Consider the following 24,479-nt stretch of genomic DNA (forward strand, 5'->3'; position numbering starts at 1 on the left):
TCATAGCAGCAATGTCATTAGCCAAACTGTGGAAGGAGCTGAGATGTCCATTGACAGATGAATGGATAAAGAAGATGTGAGTATATAATATAATATAATATAATATAATATAATATAATATAATATATAATACAATATATATAATATATATATTACTCAACCATTAGAAAGGATGAATACCTACTATTTACATTGACATGAATGGAACTAGAGGGTATTATGCTGAGTGAAATAAATCAATCAGAAAAGGAAAATTATCATATGGTTTCACTCATATGTGGAATATAAGAAATAGTGCAAGGCACCATAAGGGACAGAGAGGAAACTGGGAAAAAATTAGAGAGGATGACAAATCATGAAAGACTCTTAACTCTGGGAAGCAAACTGGGTTGCTGAAGGGTAGTAGGTGAGTGAGTGGATGTGGTAACAGGGTGATGGGCATTGAGCACATGTGATGTGATAAGCACTATTATACTATATGTTGGCAAATTGAATTTAAATAAAGAAAAAAAAACAGTGACCATATTATATCTCTTTCTAAAGGAACATATGCCACCTTTCCTCTCTATTTGTTTCCTTCATTTCTTCTTTAAATCTTTTTATTATGAACTAGAATTCATACATAGAAATGTACAAAACATGAATGTTCAGCTCAATAAACTCACAGAGCAATATAATAGCCACCCAAGTCAAAAAATAGAACAGTGACAACACCCCAGAGATCCTTCTTGACTATTCTTTTCAGAGTGTGTTGCAATTAATTTTGTTAAGTGATTTTATGATAACTCAAGAAATAAAGATATGAGATATGGTGAGAAAGGGGGTTGTTATGAAACCAGATTTAGAAAATAGTTGATGATAGAAGTTGAAATCAGGAACTAACCTTGGGAACTTATATCTGGTTGTAGAAGAAAATAATCAGTGTGTTGGTAAAAGTGGTGTAAAACCAAAGGAAAGAAAATCTTATATGCAACTGAGTATTGAACTTTCCCTGTCCCACCCCACCCCGGGGAATATTCAGTTTCACACTTGGGAAGCTCAGTAGAAATGTTACAGGCCAACAAAAAAGTAACACTTTCTTAGTCTGAGACATGAGTTAATTAGATTTTACTAATATCTGCTAAAGTACAAGTGGTTGGCCTCTATAAACTCACATAAAATATCTCTAACATTGTATCTGATACACATACATGATCTCAGTTTTAAACAATTTAGCTATCATATTGATAATTAACACTTACCTAGCACATACTATGAGCCAAGCACTGTTCTAGACATTTTACACATATTAACTCATGTAATGCTCACAGTCCTTTAAGAAAATGGAAAACTGTGTGGAGGTTCCTCAAAGAGTTAAAAATAGATCTGCCCTATGACCCAGCAATTGCACTGTTGGGGATTTACCCCAAAGATACAGATGCAATGAAACACCAGGACACCTGCACCCCGATGTTTCTAGCAGCAATGTCCACAATAGCCAAACTGTGGAAGGAGCCTCATGTCCATCGAAAGATGAATGGATAAAGAAGATGTGGTCTATGTATACAATGGAATATCACTCAGCCATTAGAAATGACAAATACCCACCATTTGCTTCAACGTGGATGGAACTGGAGGGTATTATGCTGAGTGAAGTAAGTCAATCGGAGAAGGACAAACATATGTTCTCATTCATTTGGGGAATATAAGGGAAGGGAGAAGAAATGTGTGGGAAATATCAGAAAGGGAGACAGAACATGAAGACTCCTAACTCTGGGAAACGAACTAGGGGTGGTGGAAGGGGAGGAGGGCGGGGGGTGGTGGTGACTGGGTGACATGCACTGAGGGGGGCACTTGACGGGTTGAGCACTGGGTGTTATTCTGTATGTTGGCAAATTGAACACCAATAAAAATAAATTTATTATTTTAAAAAAAGAAAGAAAATGGAGAAAGCAAAGCACAAAGAGGTTAAGAGCATTACCCATGGTCATTCTGGTAGGAGGTGTTAAAGCTGGAACTCAAACTCAGGCTGGCTGGAAGCAGAATCTGTTCTGGGATTATTAAACTATTCTGCCTCCATGGAAAGAATTTGAAAATGGTTGTTCCCCGATATAAACATTGGCCTTTCTTTGGTCATTATCCAAAGCATATGTGGATTTAATAGTTTAATTATAAAGAATTACTCACTGGTAGCATAGCTATGACTATTAACTGTACTTTAATATATAATAGGTGTCCATATAGAGAATATATCTGAGATTACTATTGTGATATGAAAGACACATGGAATTCAAACATGTTTGACAAAGTCAGGAGCATTTTCTCATGGGCCTAAGAATTTTTAATAAAGACAAACTCTTATTTTTCAAGTTTTTTTTGAAAAAGAAGGTATATTGATAAACTTATATAAGCAATATTTATTACTAATATTGTAGCCAGCCCATAGTTAACATAGTACTAATAACAGTTTGGTGCCCCTGCCATGATAAATGTTAAGGGGTCAGTAATTTTATCACCATTGCTTTTGCGACATCCATGAACATGTCAACATTGGGAAAAAGGCAAGGATTATCTTAGTTTAATATGAAAATAGTGTTGACCTTGCAGATTCCAAGAAAAGATTGCAGGAACCACCAGGGATACATGGACCACACTTAAAAAGTACTGCAAACAAAACCATTTATTTTATTTTTGTTCTATTTAGGAACAATTACATTTTTCTAAAATCTTATCTCTCACTTCTGTCTCATGGTCATGACTGACTTGCAGCCATCTGACTCCCTTGTTTTACAATTTTAGTGCTCACATCCAGACGCTATTTGCATGTCCAGAACAAAACAAAAACTGCCCAAGTATAGAAGTTAAGAGCTCCCTGACTCAAGGTTACGTTTTTCTCTTTTTACAACATGGATTTTTTTTCTAGAAACCATTGAAATTCTGCCTCAGCCTGGCCCTGCATCTAGTTATCTGTTAATTTTACTCTCTTCTTCACTTGAAGTTTTCCCAGAAAATTGGGTGAATAGTGGGAAGCAGCTGGTAGGAAGAAATAAGAATTAAGGTTAATAAAATAGGGGATAGTAAAGGTGTCTCCTTGGTCACTTGCTAGAAGGCAAATCCTTCAGTCAGACTGCTCTCTCATTGTGTTAAGGTGAGTTGAATCATTACTAAATTCTTAGCAATCAATGGTTATCTCCTATGAATTTCAGGGATTGGAAATGTTCAGTCATTCTTAGCAGCTTGAACCAATAATGGAAAAAACAAGTGAAAGAAAGCTCAGTTTTTCCTCCTCCCTTAGGCAAGTTTCATGGTGGATAGCTTACTATGACAGATAAATTTGAGGCTGACATTTTTGTTCCATTTCTTATGGCTTTTCACTGTGGTTACAGAATTCCCCTGGGACCAGTTTCCTATTAAGCACTACCAGATGACTGTATTTTGTAGGAAATCTGACCCAGCTAATTCTGACAATGTTAGGGGGTATTAGTAGGACCTTAACTTATAGCAAGCAAAGGGTCTAGGTGGGAAGGAAATCTGAATCTGGGCAAATGATAACCTTTATCCATGGCAGTCTTTTATCATCACCATCATTAGAATCTTTTCTCCATAAAATTTAAAATAAAAAAACCCTTTGTCTTCTTTCTCTTTATAAAAAGAATCCACGGATTTCAAAACTGGCTAAAATTTATTTTTAGATTATTGGAGTTTTTGACTCCCCTAATCAGTTTCAGATTACAGTAAAAGACACTTTTACCTGACTTTTTTAAGATTTACTGTTTGAGGGGGTTGAGGCAGAGAAAGAGGGAGAGAATCCTCAAGCAGACTCTGCTGAGCAAGTAGCCCAATGCTGGGCTTAATCCCAGGACTGAGATAATGACCAGAGCCAAAATCAAGAGCCAGATGCTCAACCAATTGAACCACCCAGGCACCCCAAAATAGTCTTACCTGATTGTTTAATATTTACTATGGCATCAAAATTTTTTAAACATTAATTAAACACTTGCTAGGTGCAAAGGTTTATAGGGACTATGGGAAGCTAAAGAAATAACATATTCCTCCCTCCGCAAATCTCAAAGTGGAGTGGGAGAAAATAGAGAAGGAGCAGAACAGTATTAATTACTTATAGTAGAAATATAGTGAATGCATAATGAGATATAGACTCAGCATGGTACCAGGCTACCACATGGTTCTTTTTTTTTTAAGATTTTTTTTTATTCATGAGAGAGGGAGGGGGAGAGAGAGAGAGAGAGAGAGAGAGAGAGAGAGAGAGAGACTGAGAGAGAAGCAGGCCTCATGCAGGAAGCCTGGTATAGGACTCAATTCTGAGACTCCAGGATCATGCTCTGGGCGGAAGGCAGGTTCTAAACCACTGAGCTACCCAGGTATCCCAACATATGATTCGAATTATGATATTGGTGGTGAAGGGCCTGTCCCAGGTGCATGATGTTCTCCTAATGAGCCCTCCCCAGCCTTTCAGACACAGAGACTGGTGGTTGATGAGGAGCCTCCTTCTCAAGCTCTGACCCAGGTAGAGGGTGTTCACTGTCAATGAATATCACTTAGGCACTCAGATGTAGGCAGCAAGTCTGTGGAGATGAATTTTTGTCTTCCCCACAACTCTCACTTAGAAGTAATAAGTCACCTCTGAGGAGAAGCTACTTATCCTCTCTTGGGCAACATCATTGAAAAATCATTGCAAAAAATGATTGTTAGTTTTAAGGGAAGATCATCAAATCTAAGGATAATCAAGATAATCAAATCAAGGATAATCAGTAATACCAAGTAATTTGCTGGAAAGGATTTTTTTCCCAGTTAGGTAATTAACATCATAAAGTGAGATGGGGATCAAAATCAAGTGTCTCCTTCCTCTTGGAGATAAGAGGCAAGTCAAAAATCAAAGAGGACTTCATCTTCTATCCCACTCAGCTTTGTTTGGAAAGGAGGTAGTTAAGTTACAACATCAAGAAAGTGGCAGTTTTAATGCTTGCCTTCTATTGCATGCTTTTGCAGCAGCAATTACCTCAGCTACAAATCTCATTTACAGAACTCTTTGAAAGTGCTATGTGAACGATGGCAGAATACACTGGAAATCAATGGAGGGTGATTTCATTCCCAAATTGAAGTTGCCATTTAATAGTCAGGGAAAAAAACACACACATGCACACCCCAACCTTCTTCTTACTCATTAATAGATTCCTCAGTAGCAATTATGAGGCTCAACTTACAAAAATTCAATTACTTCTCAAAAAATATGAATTATAAACACTCTTTACCAATTGAAATGCAACAACATTCTAGTTTCCAGAAGGAAAATAGACAGGAGCTGTTGGAAATGATCCTAATCATGATGCTAATAAGTAACAGCCCAGTACATAGTCTGCAAAGCAGGCCAGTGCCTGCCTCTCTGCACCTATCATTATATGGTATTTTATTTCCCAATTTATAGTATCCTAGCAACCATCATGCATGTTAGTACTAATGGATCTAAAAATGATGCACTGGGAAATCTGTCCCTAAGGGCCTCATGCTCCTGGAGGGATACTTTCTCCTTGGAGGGCATGCCAATAGCTAAATATGTTTGGGGTTTAGAGTCATTTTCTTTGCTCTGATATTTTGCTGTCCTTTCTGATACTGTGGAGTCAGAGGGTCTATAATCCAGGTTTAATCTAAATAGATGGCAGTGCTGCCATAAAATCCTAATTCCACATGAATATTCAATAGCATAGTAGAGCAGCCTAAGGATATTGTCTGCTGGAGATGACCTTATGTCTAGCAAAAGTGTTACTTAAAATGGTCCTAAATTTCCACCTTATTTCCTATTCATGGATTTGAGTTAAGACAGGAAGGACATTGTCAAAATTTTCATGTGACCCAGGATTGGTAAGGCTTTAGGTCATTCTCAGCCATTCCCATTTTACTGTGAATTAAGATTAGTTATCAGCTCCATTAAGGCCCTCTGATAGAGGTTAGATCTTTTTTGATATAGAAAATATTTTAAACTAGGGATAGAACCTAAGAGCTGGAGAAAAGTCAAATTAAAAAAAAGGCTAGAAAAAAGTCCCCCTGCACTTAATTTTGGCCTAGGTACTCCAAAATCAGTGATCAGATGCTATCAGAGACTTTTCCAGATAAGCCTTGTATGATGAGTTAGACTTTACTTGAAGGAGTAGCAAGTCCATTGTAAAGTTGAATGGTCTATTAGTTTTACACTGTTGTCAAGGAAGAGATGTTACAGCCAAGTAAGACAGTTCTGAGTAATTGAGGGGTCTTTCCATTAGGTCCCTGAACTCACTCACCTAACTTCATAATCCCTTCATTTCATTATAACATATATTCCATCATCACTGTTCCATGATCCTGAATTCTGATCCTCCTCTCTGACCATGATCTGTTGTGCTTCTATGGCTCTTTACCCCTTATGATCCATGGAATGTTCTCTGATTATTTCCATGATCACCTTCAAACCCTTAAGTAATTCCGGTTCTCCCAGTCCTTTACTGCCCATTGTGGTTTGCCTTCATACTCACCTGGGCTCTGTGGGCACTGTTTTGAGGATGTGCTCACTAACATCCCAGAATTCCTTAGCCCCTTAACAATCTGTCGAAGTTGTTGCCTTGTTAATCCAAACCCTGGATAATTTACCAATTTCTTATTTGCTTCTGAGGTGTTATTTCTAAGGAAAGTCACAAAACCATGATAATATCCCCTATAGCCATATTAGGTAATTTCAGCTGCGACTTCTTGGCTACTCATCTACACTTCTTTTTTACTCATTCCACCTTCTTTTTTTAAAAAAATATTTTATTTATTTATTAGAGAGAGAGAGAATGAGAGTGCAAGCCGGGGGGGGGGGGGTAGGGCAGAGGGACAAGCAGATTCCCTGCTAAGGGGGAGCCCAACTTGGGGCTGGATCCTAGGACCCAAAGATGATGACCTGAGCAAAAGGCAGATGCTTAATTGACTGAGCCACCCAGATACCCTGACTTTGTTACATTTTCAATTGAAAGCCATCAGAGAGTTTTAAGTCCAGTATCTATACTTTGAAAGGATGACTCTAGTGGCTGTGTGGTGGATGTGGAAACAAAGAGACCAGTTAGGATGCTGATAAAAGATTCAGATGAAGAGTGATATTGGCTTGGACTAGGGTCATAGCAATAGAGATGGTGAAAAGCATTTGAATTTCATTATAGAATTCAAATGCTGAAAGATATGCCCAATGTCTAATGAAATGACATTGTACCTTTGCAAATCATATTTAAATAGTCATTTTACTTTGACTATTTGAAGGAGAGGGTATATATTTTCTTTTCTACCCACCCCACCCCACTTTGGTTCTAGCCCTGGTGCAATTGAAAAAAAAAAGTGCTGTAGGCATCTCTTTTCTCTTTGAGTGCCTTCTTCTTGTCCCTTTCCTGGACTTGCTCTCCTTCAATGCCTAGCACATATTTCTTCCTCCTTCTTTCCAGCATCCAAACTATCCAAGTCTTACTACTTCTGTCCACAGAAGTGATTCCAAAATGAGAATATCAATAACTATGGAATGCTGTAAGGAAAGAGGCTATTGAGCAGAGTTGGGGACTAAGAGCATCTCTAAAATCACTCACAGCAAACCACATAGGACTGATCTCAGTGTCTACTATGGAGCACGGTTTCCAAGAAAGTATTTTTAACTATCCTTTTATGTTCAGACATAGAAATACCACACTTCCTGAGGAAAATAGGTTTTCAAAGGAGCCAGCAGATCTCATCATGTTATTTTATACTTGCAAGTCACTGAAGAGGTTTATAAGGAAATAGAAAATTGATCCTGATCTGTGTATTTACTCTGAACTTATACCATCTCTTATTTAGCAAGCTCAGGGAAGTGCCAGTGTTAATATATATTACCTTGCTAATCTTGACATCCCTGCTGTGAAGCCACATCAGTAGTCAGATTCCTCATTTTCCAGTTCAATCAGTCAACACAGATATTTTTAAAAGCATATACTAGTTTGAGCAGCCGTGGCCTAGGTTTTGGCCTAAAATACAGATGTGTGAGCCATGATTCCTATATCAGGGATACAAGCTGAATGTATAAGAAACCATTCAAGACCAAAGCACCAATTGATCATGTGCTAACCTGTGTCATATAGATTCTAATTTTAGCATGAGTTAGAAGATAGAAGTGTCAATTTTGATTTAATGTTGAACTTTAGACTGTTAGACCTGGGAGAAAACTTAGAGTCTCATCTGTTCATTTCTAAGTGATCCAGAATCTGAGACCCAGATACATAATGTAAATGAGCCACAGCCACAGGAAAGGCAGTAGTAGAGTCAGGACAGAAACCCAGGTAGTCTCTGAATTCCAGCCCAGTGCTGTTTACATTCCAAGAAACTTTCCTAACCAGTCATGTTCTTAGTGAGCTTCTTTGTTGCTGCATTTTATCAGCCATTTGGCTGTGATTCTATTAATGCAAAGGGACCATCTGCAGTTTCCTTAGCCATTTAAGCACCTCATTCAGGAATGACTTCATTATGGATATTCTAAATCTAGGGCCCAATGTTGTGTGACACAGGTCTCTGAGATATATATTCAGCTACTCTCAGCATCTATCTGTAACCAGGCTGTGCTCTATGCTTACATAATTAATCAACAAGGGGTTGACAGTCAGCAGCATTTGTGGGTTAGACTCTAAGCTGGGTTGGAGGAGATTTGATTCCTGTTTGCCATAAAAGCTTAGGTTAATGAGGAAGACATACATGCTATTAATGGTAGGAGTCTTACTATAATAGAGATAATATCCTTGATCTTCAAAGGTTTCTGGCTTGATTTAGGAGAAAGAAAACCTAGAAAACATAAACAAACATATAAAACACACATGCATAAATCAAAGTCACATACACACATACCAAATTGTAACATATGTATAATAAATAACTGAAATGAGTAAATCCATGAATTGGGGTTTTATATTGTTATTTTGAAAAATACTATATATATATAATATATATAGTATATATATATTATATATATATATATCTCCTGGTTATATGAGGCAGCTAGCTGGACTTTAATTTCTCCTACATAATATAGGGTGTGTTAAAATTCAAATGATATTCTCAATTGATGAGGACTCCAATAATTTTGATGGAGACAGATTATTTTTTTAATTTTTTATTTTATTTTATTTATTTATGATAGCCACACAGTGAGAGAGAGAGAGAGAGAGAGAGGCAGAGACATAGGCAGAGGGAGAAGCAGGCTCCATGCACCGGGAGCCCGACGTGGGATTCGATTCCGGGTCTCCAGGATCGCGCCCTGGGCCAAAGGCAGGCGCTAAACCGCTGCGCCACCCAGGGATCCTGGAGACAGATTATTTTACTTAAAACAAATGTTTACTTGACAGTAGGGGTGTTAATGGGAACTTGTTCTTGAATTTCTTTTATATGGATATTATTTAGTGTTTAACCTTGACATGAGAATAAAAATAGGTGTAAGTGGTAAAGAAACTGGTCTTTACTGCGTATCTATTATATACCATATGCTTTATAGAAATTATCTTTAAAACATCTATATGAAATATGTATTATCCCAATATTAACAATGAGATGACAGAGGCTGAGATAGGATTGGAAAGCAGATCTGTCTGAGTCACCTCATGCTCCTACCATGCAATAATATATAGACACTTTGAAGTATTCTGTTTAGATTCTGACCATTGGAGTTAGGTGAGGGAACTGAAGTTCTCCAAAAACCTTGGGCAAAAATTCCAAACAGCTTGATTGTTTTTAAACTATTTTTATATATGACAAATATTGTAGATAATGAATAAAGTTTAAGAGAGCAACACATTTAAACAAAGCCAGAATTTGCTTTTAATGAGGGTGTCTGAGGTCTTTAGTTGCTTCTAATCAAAGAGTGGATATTTTGCCTGATTAGTATTCATCAGAGAGCAGTTACTTTGCAGATTTAAACCTCCTTTGGTTGAGTACATGCAATTACTGGGCCTTTATCTAAACCAAGATTTTGGATAAAGATAAGAATAACGGGAAGTCACATAAAGTAGATAGGAACTAAGATTCAGAGAAATTTCTGATTAGTTTCAGGCAATAAGAGTTCTGGTCAAACAGTGAAAATTTGGATTTAAATTTGTAAAAGGCAGCTATAGAGTGTTGATATATTCATCATGAATTATTCTTTGGTAATACACTTTCTTGACTGGTAATGTAAGAGACATCAAATCTTTATGAAGAATACTTACATTATAACATTTAAAATCTTTTCTGCATAGGTGATTTTTCAGTAAACTCTCACTCATCTGTGTTATTCTAGTAAATATAAAATACAAAGTTAGCCTTCTGGAAATTTCTTATGTTAAAGGAGTAAGGAGATTAGATCAAAGAGCAAAGTTACCCCACTCCCTGCTGACAAGGGTATGGTGAGGACATTGGTTTCTGATAGAATATTTTTAACCTGATATTTTCTTTTCTTAGTGTTAGATAATATTATCGGCTGATTTGAATAAGTTACATAGTGAGTTAGTTAATTACAGTCCAATAAAGTATCATTAAATTAAATCCAATTAACTTGGACCCTTAGTTACACAGATTTGTCATTTATTGTCATTATCTGTCCCTTCCTGAAGAAGAAAAATAAGTAAAGTGATGTCATGTCAGGTATTTAGTGAAATAAAAATATCTCTATAGGAAGTCTTGAGCTCAATACAGTCACAATGGTGTCCTGTATCTTCTTTTTCTTCTATGTTCCTAAGGTCCTGGACAGTAAATATGGAAGCTCAGAATGATGACTCTATCTGAACCTGAGGCAAGAAAGAATGATTCAGTTTTATCCTTTAGATTCTAGGTTCTAAACTAGAGAAGGGTACTGAGATCTTATGGAAAGATTTTCCAACAAAAATAAAATAGTGGGAAATATCAGAGAGGGAGACAGAACATGAGAGACCCCTAACTCTGGGAAATGAAAAAAGGGTGGTGGAAAGGGAGATGGGCAGGGGGTGGGGGTGACTGGGTGACGGGCACTGAGGGGGGCACTTGATGGGATGAGCACTGGGTGTTATGCTATATGTTGGCAAATTGAACTCCAATAAAAAAAATAAATGGTGAAATTACAAGGAATTTTCACAGGTATGACAGAATCTTGGCAGGTTAGAATAGTGGACTGAAACTTACAAGATGATGTATAATTAATGATAACGGAAAGTTCTACACTCAACTTCCTTTCTACCTCCAAAAAGAAAAAGATTCAAGTGAGGAAGCCAAGGCTGAAATGACTGCTTGTGAAAAAAGCCTACGGTTTTTAGTTGGCTATAGTGGCAAAACCAATCAATGCTGATGTTGTAACCAAAAAGCTAATGTAATCTGACAGTACATTGTATATTTTTTGGAAGATTACAGTCACACTATTATCTACGCTAGTCAGATCACTTACATAACACAAACACACTGTTTGTGGGGGACATTTTAAGGAGAATATCAAAGGTGTGATAAGCAAAGGGGAACAGGATGGATAATAGTTTCTATAAGCAAGGGTTAAAGGAACAGTGTTAAACCTGAGTTGAGGGTAGAGGGCATATAGTCTTTTTGCAACTTATTAAGAGCTGACATGTAGAAGACAATAGATCTATTTTGTGTGGCTCCAGAGGCTCTCAGTATGACCAATGGGTTTTAAAAGATAGAAACTTTTATGGGTTCTGTGAGATGATTCCTACACTCTGCAGGGAGTTGCATTAGATGATCTTGCCAATTGCTTTAATTTACACCATTCAAACTTCTGAAATGCATCCAGCTGATTGTTAATCCTTTCTACAACTTAAGCATCACTATACAAAATTCATTTGGCTAGAAGAGAATGAAATCATTCCAATTCAGTTTGAGCTGGATTTTTTTTTCACACCAAATGTAGGCATTTCTTCACTCTTCGAGTAACTCTGTTACTTTGTCTTCATAATTTTTATTTTTTCTCTATTTCTTTGTCACTCTTTTTTGTCCTCTAATTTTAAAATTATTTTTTGGAGGTTCCATTTATCAAATTCTGTGAGACCTAAATTATAATACAGTTATATAGTATTGACAGATGGTCTCTAGTATTCTGGGCTGACTATAGGGACATAAATGTATGAACTATGGATTTCAAAACTTGACTCCCTTTTTTTCCTGTGTGGAAATGAAAGTCTAAGTCCCGGAAGGAGAAACAATAGCCTTTGGGTTGATTTTCAAGATATCTGAAAAAATAGAAGTACAGTTATGAGACTTGAGAAAGTGATTGCTCAAAAACTTCATTATTTTGCAGTTTTATTTATTTATTTTTTTTTACTATGAAGTTTTTTTTAATTTATTTTTTATTGGTGTTCAATTTACCAACATACAGAATAACCCCCAGTGCCCGTCACCCATTCACTCCCACCCCCGCCCTCCTCCCCTTCTACCACCCCTAGTTCGTTTCCCAGAGTTAGCAGTCTTTACGTTCTGTCTCCCTTTCTGATATTTCCCACACATTTTTTCTCCCTTCCCTTATATTCCCTTTCACTATTATTTATATTCCCCAAATGAATAAGAACATATAATGTTTGTCCTTCTCCGATTGACTTACTTCACTCAGCATAATACCCTCCAGTATTTTGCAGTTTTAAAGGCAGAAGTGGCAGCAGTAACAATCTTTGCCTGGATTAGACACAGTGGTCCTAGTAAGAGGTTGTTTGACAGAAGGGCATTAGGCCACCCCATAATTTCCATTAGCCCTGCCTTCCTCAAAACAAAAACACTGCAGGCTAGTAGTGTCTCAGCTTAATTGGTAGAAGATATGTATAGTCTACCGCTATAAAAATAGACCAACCTTAAAAAAAAAATAGACCAACCTTACTAAACACATGGTAAGATGTTCAATGTCACTAGTCATCAGGGAAATTCAAATTAAAATCATGGTGAGATACCACCACACACCCACCAGAATGGCTAAAATTAAGTAGACTGACAACACTAAAGCTTTCTGAGTATGTGAAGCCACCAAGACTCTAGTACTTTGCTAGTAAGAGTATAAAATCTGGGGGCACTGGGTGACTCAGTGGTTGAGCATCTGCCTTTGGCTCAGATTGTGATCCTGGGGTCCTGGGATCAAGTCCTACATTGGGTTCCCCGCAGGGAACCTGCTTTTTCCCTCTGCCTATGTCTCTGCCTCTCTGTATGCATCTCTTATGAATAAATAAATAGAATCTTTTTCAAAAAGAGTATAAAGTCTTGCAACTACTTTGGAAAACAATTTTACAGTTCTTTATAGTTAAACATACACTTAACCTGATACCCAGCATTTTGGCTTCTGAGTACTTTTCCAGGAAAAATGAAAATATATGTCCACAAGAGACTTGTACAGAATGTTTAAATTAGCTTTACTTATAATACTCCCAAGATGGAATGAGCCTAATGCCTCCCAACAGGAGAATCGATGAACAGATTATGATATATCAATTCATTGGAATACTACTAAGCAAAAAGAATGAATTTTGATACATGATAAAACATGGATCAATCCTTTTTTAATAATAAATTTATTTTTTATTGGTGTTCAATTTGCCAACATACAGAATAACACCCAGTGCTCATCCCGTCAAGTGCCCCCCTCAGTGCACATCACCCATTCACCCCCACCTCCCGCCCTCCTCTTCTTCCACCACCCCTAGTTCGTTTCCCAGAGTTAGGAGTCTTCATGTTCTGTCTCCCTTTCTGATATTTCCCACACATTTCTTCTCCCTTCCCTTCTATTCCCTTACACTATTATTTATATTCCCCAAATGAATGAGAACATATAATGTTTGTGCTTCTCCGATTGACTTACTTCACTCAGCATAATACCCTCCAGTTCCATCCATGTCGAAGCAAATGGTGGGTATTTGTCGTTTCTAATGGCTGAGTAATATTCCATTGTATACATAAACCACATCTTCTTTATCCATTCATCTTTCGATGGACACCGAGGCTCCTTCCACAGTTTGGCTATTGTGGACATTGCTCCTATAAACATCGGGGTGCAGGTGTCCCAGCGTTTCATTGCATCTGCATCTTTGGGATAAATCCCCAGCAGTGCAATTGCTGGGTCATAGGGCAGGTCTATTTTTAACTCTCTGAGGATCCTCCACACAGTTTTCCAGAGTGGCTGCACCAGTTCACATTCCCACCAACAGTGTAAGAGGAGGGTTCCCTTTTCTCTGCATCCTCTCCAAATTTGTGGTTTCCTGCCTTGTTAATTTTCCCCATTCTCACTGGTGTGAGGTGGTATCTCATTGCGGTTTTGATTTGTATTTCCCTGATGGCAAGTGATGCAGAGCATTTTCTCATGTGCGTGTTGGCCATGTCTATGTCTTCCTCTGTGAGATTTCTCTTCATGTCTTTTGCCCATTTCATGATTGGATTGTTTGTTTCTTTGGTGTTGAGTTTCATAAGTTCTTTATAGATCTTGGAAACTAGCCCTTTATCTGATACGTCATTTGCAAATATCTTCTCCCATTCTGTAGGTTGTCTTTGAGTTTTGTTGACTGTATCCTTTGCTGTGCAAAAGCTTCTTATCTTTATGAAGTCTCAATAGTTCATTTTTGCTTTTGTTTCTTTTGCCTTCGTGGATGTATCTTGCAAGAAGTTACTGTGGCCGAGTTCAAAAAGGGTGTTGCCTGTGTTCTCCTCTAGGATTTTGATGGAATCTTGTCTCACATTTAGATCTTTCATCCATTTTGAGTTTATCTTTGTGTATAGTGCAAGGGAGTGGTCTAGTTTCATTCTTCTGCATGTGGCTGTCCAATTTTCCCAGCACCATTTATTGAATAGACTGTCTTTCTTCCAGTGGATAGTCTTTCCTGCTTTGTCGAATATTAGTTGACCATAAAGTTCAGGGTCCACTTCTGGATTCTCTATTCTGTTCCATTGATCTATGTGTCTGTTTTTGTGCCAGTACCACACTGTCTTGATGACCACAGCTTTGTAGTACAACCTGAAATCTGGCATTATGATGCCCCCAGCTATGGTTTTCATTTTTAAAATTCCCCTGGCTATTCGGGGTCTTTTCTGATTCCACACAAATCTTAAAATAATTTGTTCTAACTCTCTGAAGAAAGTCCATGGTATTTTGATAGGGATTGCATTAAACGTGAAAATTGCCCTGGGTAACATTGACATTTTCACAATATTAATTCTGCCAATCCATGAACATGGAATATTTTTCCATCTCTTTGTGTTTTCCTCAATTTCTTTCAGAAGTGTTGTATAGTTTTTAGGGTATAGATCCTTTACCTCTTTAGTTAGGTTTATTCCTAGGTATCTTACGTTTTTGGGTGCAATTGTAAATGGGATTGACTCCTTAATTTCTCTTTCTTCAGTCTCATTGTTAGTGTATAGAAATGCCACTGAGTTCTGGGCATTGATTTTGTATCCTGCCACAGTTCCAAATTGCTGTATGAGTTCTAGCAATCTTGGGGTGGAGTAGATCAATCTTTTTAAAACCACTTTATTGGGGCAGCCCGGGTGGCTCAGCGGTTTAGCGCCACCGTCAGTCCAGGGTGTGATCCTGGAGACTCGGAATGGAGTCCCATGTCAGGCTTCCTGCATGGAGCCTGCTTCTCCCTCTGTCTGTGTCTCTGCCTCTCTCTCTCTCTGTCTCTCTCTCTCTGTCTCTCTCTCTCTCTCTCTGTCCCTCATGAATTAAAAAAAAAAACTAAAACCGTCTTATTGATGTGTTATTTATGACTTTGGAGATAAGTATACATCTGTGAAACTATCACCACAATCAATGCCATAAACATAATCATTGCCTCCAAAAGTATCCTCCTTCCTTTTTCTATCTATCTATCTATCTATCCATCCATCCATCCATTCATCATGGTAGAAACACTTAACATAGGTTCTACTGTGATAGCCTATTTTTCAGTATACAATTCAGTGTTGTTTAAGTATAGGCACTGTGATATATAGTAGATCTGTAGGAATTATTCATCTTGTATAGTAAACATTTTGTGCCCTTTCACCAACACCTCCTTGTTTCCCATTCCCCTAGCTTTTGGTAACCATCGTTATAGTCCCTGCTTCTGTAAGTTTTATTATTTTAGATTCCTCATATAGGTGTGACTATATAGTATTGTTTCTTTTGTGTCTGGTTTATTTCACTTATCATAATATCCTATAAGGTTCATTCATATTATTGGGGCACCTGGGAGGCTCAGTTGGTTAACCATCTGTCTTTGGCTCAGGTCATGATCCCAAGATCCTGGGATCCAGCCCCACATTGGGTTCCTTGCTCAGCAGGGATTCTGCTTCTCCCTCTCCTCCCTGCTTGTGCTCTCTCTCTCTCTCTCTCGCGCTATTTCTGTCTTTTTCAAATAAATAAATACGTAACATCTTTTTAAAAAATAAATATTTCATCCATGCTTTTGGAAATGACAGGATTTCCTTTTTTTTAAGGCTGACCAAGAGTATACAATGAGGAAAGGATGTTCTCTTCAATAAATTGATTAATCTTACATATACAAGATTGAATGAAAGAAACCAGAACACAGAGAACACTATATACCATATAATTTCATTTACATGAATTTTGAGAACAGCCACTCAAAAACAGTGATTGTCCAGCCTGGGGGTTGTAGTGAGGGATTGACTGGAAAGGGGTAAGAAGAGAATTTTCTTCCTTTGTTGGGATGATAGAAATATTCTATATCTTGATTCTGGTATGCTCATAGGTATAGATACATTTGTCAAAACTCATTAAATTTGTACCCTTAAGATGTTCATTTCTCTATACATAAATTTTACTTTAATAAAAGCAAAATTTAAAAAATAGAGCAGTAATTAGGAAGTGAAAACTTTCATGTAAAGCAAAGTAAGAACCATGTGCTTAGTAGATTGCTGTGGAGATGCAGCTTTAAGACAGGCTCCCTAGGTAGGCCTTTAACCAGATCACCATACCTAAATCCTCTTATCACACAGAAATTCTAGAGTTGCCACTAGGTTGACTCTTAATGGAAATTAATAGCTGAAAAGAGGACATGATCTTCAGAGGCCAAGACATCCCTGGATGGTCTGGACATTGGGCCATTGAAACATGTATCTAGTCTAAATGGGGATTTAAAGAATAGAGGGAAGTCTCAGAAAGGAACATTTAAAGGGTGGGGAAAGAGCAAAGCTGTTCATGTGGCTTTTTATGGAAGCTATTTGTTAAAGGAAAAAGTATGGCTTTAGAACCAAACAGGCCTTACTTATAATCCATGCCTTTTCACATACTCAGGACTTCATCTATGAAATGGAGCTGATGCCATCTACCATAAATAATTTAAGTTAGAATTATTAATGATAGTTATAAATCATCAAGTTCTGTGGGAAACATCTAGTTCAGTGGCTTTTATGTGGGTAAATAGGAGTTAATATTATCATTGTTCCATCCTCTGCTATTGCCTCCAGAATAGCCTCTACACTTTTATATTTTAAAACTTTTACCTGCTTAAACTATCAGGCCTTCCCTCAATGGAAACTCTCCTTTCCTCTTTAATATACCATTATATGTCTATCATTCAACCTCTGACTCTTTTTAAATTTAAATTCGAATAGCCAACATATAGTACGTCATTAGTTTCAGATGTAACACCCAGTGCTCATCACATCATATGCACTCTTTAATACCCATCACCCAGTTTTCTCATTCCCTTCAGCAACCCTCAGTTTCTTTCCTATAGTTAAGAATCTCTCATGGTTTGTCTCCTCTTTTGAACTTCCCTTTGAAGGGAGCTACTCTTTCCTGTTAGGCTTGGCAAATTCCCAAGAACCTTTTCTTCTGCCTAGTCTTAAAGCTATTTACTTTACAGATATCTTGTAGAGTATTGCAAAATTAGATGGACTTTGAAACCAGACACTCTGTTTTAAATCTTGCCTCTGCCACTAAATAGTTGTGTAACTTTTGGAAGATAACAGAACCTCACTGAGGTTCAGTTTTCTCATCTATAAAAGGAAGATAATAGGATTTACCTCAGAATACTACATTTTATATATATCACCTAGAATGGTGTCTGGCTTATAGTAGCTGCTCTCTAGGCAGTAGCTGTTACTATTAGGCTCAAAGGTCCTAACTTGGTCCATCTGTAGGGAAGACCCATTTGCTTGCACTTGTCCTCCTTTTATTTATTTATTTTTAATTTAAATTCAATTAGCCAACATACAGTACATTATTAGTTTTAGATGTAGTTTTCAATAATTATCAGTTGGGTATATAACACCCAGTGCTCATCACATCACGTGCTCTCCTTAATACCCATCACCCAGTTACCCCATCCCACAACCACCTACCCTTCAGCAACCCTCAGTTTGTTTCCTAGAGTTGAGTCTCTCATGGTTTGTCTCCCTCTCTGATTTCTTCCCATTCAGTTTTCCCTCCTTCCTTTATGGTCCTCTGCACTATTTCTTATATTCTACATATGAGTGAAACCATATGATAATTGTCTTTCTCTGATTGACTTATTTCACTTAACATAATACCCTCCAATTCCATCCATGTCAATGTAAATGGTAGGTATTCATCCTTTCTGATGGCTAATATTCCACTGTATATGAATATATATATGTATATATATATACACACATACATATTCATATCTTTATCTATCTCTCAATGGACATCTAGCCTCCTTCCAGTTTGGTTATTGTGGACATTGCTGCTATGAACATTGAGGTACAGATGCTCCTTCATTTCACTACGTGTGTATCTTTGGGGTAAATACCCAGTAGTGCAGTTTCTGGGTCCTGGGTAGATATGTTTTTAACTTTTTAAGATACTTCTGTACTGTTTTCCAGAGTGGCTATACCAGCTTGCATTCCCACCAACAGTGTAAGAGGACTCCCCTTTCTCTACATCCTCACCAACATTTGTTGTTTCCTATCTTGTTAATTTTAGCCATTCTCACTGGTGTAATGTGAGATCTTATTGTGGCTTATATTTGTATTTCCCTGATGCCAAGTGATGTGGAGCATTTTTTCATGTACCTGTTGGCCATTTGTATGTCTTCTTTGGAGAAATGTCTGTGTCTTTTGTCGATTTTTTGACTGGATTATTTGTCTTTGGGTGTTGAGTTTGAGAAGTTCTTTATATATCTTGGATATTAGCCCTTTTTTTGGTATGTTATTTGCAAATGTCTTCTCCCATTCTGTAGGTTGCCCAGTGTGCCCAGTGTGAACTAATTGCTCCATTTACACTCAGTCCATGCCATGCCTGGGCCCTTTTGCCTAGTTGAGACTTCTGACTTGCCTCAGGTGGATACCATAGTTATCTGCTTCTTTTTTTAGTTAACATCTAAAATTATGATACATGCTTTTCCTCTTTGTCAACCTGTGCCCTCTTGACCTAACCCCCTGGCATTCTGACTACTAGCTTGTACCTGTTTGCCATGAACCTAACATGAACTATCTGTGAATTGGTTCAGTGTCCTGACTTTTCTTAGCCTGCCTTGTCTTAGTATAACTCTCAATTCAACACCAACACTGAATTGCTATTTACTCTTCCCAGTGTCTTACATTCCCAAGTATGTCCTATTCTTTGGGGAGGAAAAGGCCGTGATTTTATACATTTGTTGTTCTGTTTAGTGGCAAGTATATGATTAATCAACATGTATTTTTTGGTAACTAAAAAAAGCCAATGCTGCTATACTGTGCAAGATAATAATCACTGTCATATGTGGCTATTTTAATTAAAATTAAAAGCAATTAAAATGAAATAGAATTAAGTGATTCAGTTGTACTAGCCGGCTGTTGTATTGGAAACCTAAAATATGGAGTCTAGACGTGGACATTATAAGATGTGTTTAATTGTAGCACCTTGAAATTTTGTTGGAGAGAGAATGTGGAATGTTAGATGAATTTTCCTCTGGCCTTTTAGCCAAAAAGGGATGAGTATAAGATAGGAATTAAGAGCATGGACATGAGAGCCAGATGACTTAGATTAAAAGCATGCCTCTAATATTTACCAGCTATGTGACCTTGGATAAGTTTCTTAGTTACTCTGTGACTATCTTTCTATCAGTAAAGTTTGGATAGTGCCTGACTCATAGGCAATCTCATGTGAGGATTAGGTGAGAAAAAATATGTATATGTAAACACACACATGCACACACACAGAATTTAGAATAGTACCCAGTGCATAGTAAGTCTTATATATATGTTTGTTTTCGTTGTTGTTGTTGTTGTTATTGGTCTTGTTATAAAATTGGAGGATAGTGTTTTTGGAAACTTGATTTTAAGGCAATTGTTTACTAGCAATGCAGTTTTATAAGTTATAAGCAGCAGAAGCAGTGGATTTAAAAAAAACATAGATTTGATGATGATTTGAGGGCAGCCTGGGTGGCTCAGTGGTTTAGCGCCACCTTCAGCACAGGGCCTGATCCTGGAGACCCGGGATCGAGTCCCATATCAGGCTCCCTGCATGGAGCCTGCTTCTTCTGGCTGTGTCTCTGCCTCTCATTCTCTGTGTGTCTCTTATGAATAAGTAAGTAAAATCTTTAAAAAATAAGGATTTGATAATGATTTCAATACCTGTGATATGTTAGAGGAAAGAGACAAAAATAAGGTAGCATGTTTTACAGTTGGGACTTAGCCTGGCTTTCCTTGGGGAGGAGGAAATGGATATATTTTATTTCCATACTGAGTTTCACATCCTGGGGATATATCCCAAGTGAAAGTGGAGTAAAACAGCAAGAAAGTCAGGAATAGGCAGAGGGGAGTATTAGGCTAGAAAATTAGATTGAAAAATAATCTCTTTAAAGATAGTTGCAGCAGGTGGGGAACACCCACTGAAGGATATATTGAGAAAACAGCTGATTTTTAGTAAAGAAAATGAGCTAGAACGAGTGTTGGTTAATGAAAAGCTTAAAGAAATACAAAAAAAGTACAAAGAGATGTTAGAATCCTTTGCTCTTCTCCCTCCTCTTTTCAGTGCTAGCACACTACCTATAAAGACAAGGGGCCCATTCCCATGTTTTAATGAGGGTTAGAAATCTTTGAGCCTCGAAATTTTTATCTTATAGGTCTAACTCAGGATTTGGATTCTTACCATTAAAGAATTTCTTTGAGTTACAGTATTGAGTAAGTGTACTCCAAAACTTTTTGGATAACTCAAGACTAATCTAGTCTAGCTTTTGTTGACTAGGCTGAAAGGCATACTGGGCAGATGTTACTCTTGGTTCCCTTCCTCAAAACAAGTCCATCTAACCTATGATTTCCTACCTTCAGCAAAAACTCCCCAGGCCAATTGAGTTATTTATAATGGCAATGGGTCTGACTGATAAATATGCAGATGGACTCTCCCCAGGAAGAAAATAAAGTAATATATCTGGGTATCCTTGTGTAGTCAAAAACAGTATAGAGTCATTTGGTATTTTATTATATTCACTTAACACTTAAACTGAATCTTAATAAAAACTAAATTACAGTAAACTGTCTCTCTAAAAGTAAAGAAGCAATAGAGCAGTAGTATTATGTATTTAGTGAGACATAAGCAAGTTTCTATGATTCAAGGAAGGGACGTAGCAAGGAGGTTGGATCAAGCTGAAAGAGGTGACTTTACAGCCAGGGGCTTAGTTATGAAAAGCATGTTGTACCATGCTTAGAACACAGTTGGCAACACAATAAATATTGATTAAATAAATGAGCATTGGACAGTTGTGATAAGGATTTTAAATTTCATACTGGTGGCGATAAACTATTAGTGGGGAGTTGAAAAGAAAGATTTTAAGAGATAAATATCAGAAAGTGTTGACAAGACTTGATTGTGTTTGACAGAATAAGAGATGGAGGAATGAAGACTGACTCCTACATTTCTGTCACAAACAACTGCATGAATAGTGGTATCTGTCATTCACTGAGAACACTGGGGGAGGAATAAATTTGAGGTGAGGTAGATGATAAGTTTCGATTGAAAAATGTTGATTATAAGTTACCTGTGTGTCATCCTAGTGGAGATTTTCTTTTTTTTTTCTTTTTCTTTTTTTTTAAGTGGAGATTTTCTATAGGAAGTCAGATAATCAAAGAAGAAACATGTAGTATATCAATATTTAAATGATGGATGAAGTAAAATGAGCTAATGAAGGACAAGGAGGAAAAACAGTATAAGAAATTTGAAAAGAACCAAGACAAAAAAATGGCACTGCAAACATTTACAGAATAATTACTAAAAAATAAACTGATGATCAGTGGAAACATATGGCACATAGAAATCAAAGATTTTTGCATGTAGAGGTAATTACTGAGCTTATTTGAGATAATTTTAATAGCAAGAGTTTTTCGGTAACCAGATTATATACATGTTATATATATATATATATAATCACACATATATAATAATATTATATATATATGTAGATAGATATACAGAGAGAAGACTTTATGTTTGTTGATTGATGGAAAGAGTCTCTTGCTTGGGAGAAGTTGAGAAACTGAGATTGTGGCATTTTCCCTTTTATAGAAAGGACATAGAAATGAAATTTTGACTGAGGTAAAAAATGCTACAATGGTTTTGGAGTGAGCTGTGCCTTAAAATCTCATCTGGTGCATGAGTGATCATTAATTGCCTCCTCTATTGAGCATTAATGAGAAGGCGGTGGTGACCATTAATTAGGAGATGTTTGCAAGATGAGAAAAGAAGTGTTCACTCTTGGGTAGTTCAATGGATGTCATTAAAGGACACTGGCTCCTAACAGGATTAAAGAGAGAGAATTAATGACTTGAAAATTTGAATAAGGTGTCATGAAATGGCATCCAAGCAAGTAAAAGAAATCAGAAAATTCCAACCTTGAAATGGTCACTAAATCTATGTCTAAACAAGCAAAGAGAAATGAACAATTGAAATAATTGTTTTAAAATCTCAAGGTCCTCAACCCTATTATGGAGAATAGATAAATTTATAAGATCACTTAGGACTTCTCAGGAGTATGCAGGGCTCAGGATCTATCCCTGGGGTTTGTGGATCCCAGAAATAGTCACACTACTATCTATCTACCATGTTCTACTGACCTCCTTCCTCCTCTTTATCCAGAAGGAACCACATTGTAGGGAACATGAAATAAAAAACTAAAAGGAAAACCAAATGAAGCAAATTCTTCACAAAGGGACTTCTTCCCATGGGTATAGTTCCAGGGAGTGGAACAGTTCCTTCATTTTACCTGGGCCATGAGCTTTAAAGACCTATGTATGCATATGAACTTCTGACTTGGTTCCCTTTATTTTAGCACCAGAAGGGATCCATCTTTTACCCTCAACTACAACATTAAGGTCCAATTTCACTTGGGTATTCCCCTCTTTCCTTAAATGTTGCCTGTATGATAATTTAAAGCATAACTGAGATCACTGAGTACTCATTTAGAATCAGATGAGTGGATCTGCAAGGCTTACTGCTTTAGGTAGATTTTGGAGAATTTACCTCAGGACCTGGAGAAGTTCAGTTTCCATTTTTAATTTTTTAATTCTGTCAGAAAATATGTATTAAGCAGCAGCTATGTTCTAGGCACTCTGCTAGTCACTGGAGATATGGCAGTGTATGAGACAGGCCCTGCCTTCTTGAGGATCACATATGGCTGGAAATTTTGGCCGCAGAAGTTCCTCAAGTCTTCACCACTCAGCTTTAGCCTTCGATGTTGCCAGACCCTAAGTTGGACAAAAGACCATTTTTGTCTTGCTCTGTAACTTGACTTCATGCTGACTTATTCAGCCTGCCTGCTCACTGGCTTGCCTCATGTTTGTGTTTAGCCTCATGGGTCCTAGACATGGACCTTGAGACACTTTGCTAGTGCTGCTTTGCAGACCCTGGAGGCGGAGGCACCAGTAGAAGAATGCCATTTATCATCAATCTTGTTTGTGTAGGCTTCATTGCCAAATTTGGAAAGAAGAAACAAGAGAGAATTAGAAAAGGGAGAAAAAGACTGAGGTCAGGTACTGTCTGTTCGCCCCACTGCCTTTGGTAAAGTTTGAGACATCGGGCTAGTGAATGCAATCTCTTCTATATATCTTTAGTTGTACAATAAAAAAGTTAAAGTAGATAAGTGATTATCAGTATTTTCAATGATGAAGGACCCTTTTTATTATCAAAGAATTTCATAGACTGCCATCATAGTAACGTATACTTAATGTATCTGTGAGTTGAATACTTAACAACAGATAGACTATAATGTGAAAATGTTCTTTAATAATTACAGTATCATATGCAGCTTGAAAAGATATAGTACTTTGTTCATTCATTTAGTTATTTATCTACAATTGACTAGCATCTAAGATAAAGCACGGGCCTTCTTGCTAAGTGGTAGGGAAACAAAGATGAATGAGCCAAGGTCTCTAATTTCAAAGAACCATGGTCCACTCGGGGAGACAGATAAGGTAGTAGACAGTTGTAGGGTGATAGGCAGTGTGGTACAGGTGCAGAGTACTCTGGCAACTTAAAAAAGGAACACCTGATGCTATCTGAGATCGTTAGAGAAGGCTTTCCAGTGGAAGTCATGTCTAAG

Source organism: Canis aureus, chromosome X (genome assembly GCF_053574225.1).
Source record: "Canis aureus isolate CA01 chromosome X, VMU_Caureus_v.1.0, whole genome shotgun sequence".
NCBI lineage: Eukaryota > Metazoa > Chordata > Mammalia > Carnivora > Canidae > Canis > Canis aureus.